Raw genomic sequence first — 1,488 nt, forward strand, 5'->3', positions numbered from 1 at the left:
GTAGGTGAAGATATTAAGCATTAAGCAACAACAACAACAACAAAGAAATGATAAATTGGGCTTTATCAAAGTTAAAAACTACTCATCACAAAGCACCAGTAAAAGAGGGAGCAAATAGATGGGAGAGAAATATTCATAATATAATTCATAATACATGTATATTACATAATACATGACAAAGCTCTCATATCCTTAAAAAATATACAATTCTGATGGATCAGTGAGAAAAAGACATCATCCCTACACCCATAGCTGAAGACTTGAATAGACACTTAAAAAGGAAGATATCCAAATGGCCCATAAGCATGTGAAGAAAATGTTTGATACCATTACTCACAAGAAAGTGCAAATTAAAACCACAATATCGGTTCAGTGGGATCCCAGCAGCAGCTGCAGTGGCTCTCGTCTTTTCTGACTGTCCTTGCTATCTCCCTTTTGCTTCCGGAAACATGGCCCCTGGTGTGGCAGTCTCTGATCGTGTCATCAAAGTCTTCGATGACATGAAGGTTCATAATTCCTCAACACCAGAGGAGGTGAAGAAGCACAAGAAGGCGGTATTCTTCTGCCTGAGCAAGGACAAGAAGAACATCATCCTGGAGGAGGGCAAGGAGATCCAGGTGAGTGATGTGGGCCAGACCGTAGACGACCCCTATGCCACCTTTGTCAAGTTGCTGCCAGACAAGGACTGCCGCTATGCCCTCTGTGATGCCCCCTACCAGACCAAGGAGAGAAGAAGGAGGACCTGGTGTTTATCTTCCGGGCACCTGAATGTGCACCCCTTAAGAGCAAAGTGATTTATGCCAGCTCCAAGGACGCCATCAAGAAGAAGCTGACAGGGATCAAGGGTGAATTACAAGCAAATTGCTACGAGGAGGTCAAGGACCAGTGCACTCTGGCCGAGAAACTGGGGGGCAGCGCCTCATCTCCTTTGTGAGCCCCTTCCAGCCCCCTGCCTGGAGCATCTGGCAGCCCCAGACCTGCCCGTGGGGTTGCAGGCTGCCCCCTTCCTGCCAGACCGGAGGGGCTGGGGGGATCCCAACAGGGGGAGGGCAATCCCTTCACCCCAGTTGCCAAACAGTCCCCCCACCCCCTGGACCTTCCTCCTTCCTCCATCCCTGACGGTTCTGGCCTTCCCAAACAGTTCTGATTCCTCTTGGGTTGAAGCAGACCAAGTTCCCCCCAGGCACCCCAGTTTGGGAGGGGGGCTGTATTTTTTTTAACGATACCCCATTCCCCACCTGTTCCTCCCTTTTCCCGTGCTGCCAACTTCTAACTGCAATAGTGAGTCTGGAGTCTGTGCTTGTCAGTTTAGTTCTGTGTATAAATGGAATGTTGTGGAGATGACTCCTCCTTGCACTGCTGGTTCACCTCCCTTTGCCCCTGGTCTTCACCACTCATGGAGGCAGGACCAGTAAGGGACCTTCAATTAAAAAACAAAAACCACGTACACACACACACACACACACACACACACACACAATATCACTG

At 48.8% G+C, this 1,488-nt stretch overlaps 1 pseudogene; it reads left to right on the forward strand.

Annotated features, from left to right (window-relative positions):
• Positions 1-373: 373 nt before the first annotated feature.
• LOC109271359 (cofilin-1-like) lies at positions 374-1,185 on the forward strand (annotated as a pseudogene).
• The last annotated feature ends 303 nt before the right edge of the window (positions 1,186-1,488 follow it).

This window comes from Panthera pardus, unplaced genomic scaffold (genome assembly GCF_024362965.1).
Source record: "Panthera pardus isolate Hobbes unplaced genomic scaffold, ASM2436296v1 HiC_scaffold_12, whole genome shotgun sequence".
NCBI classification, from domain to species: domain Eukaryota; kingdom Metazoa; phylum Chordata; class Mammalia; order Carnivora; family Felidae; genus Panthera; species Panthera pardus.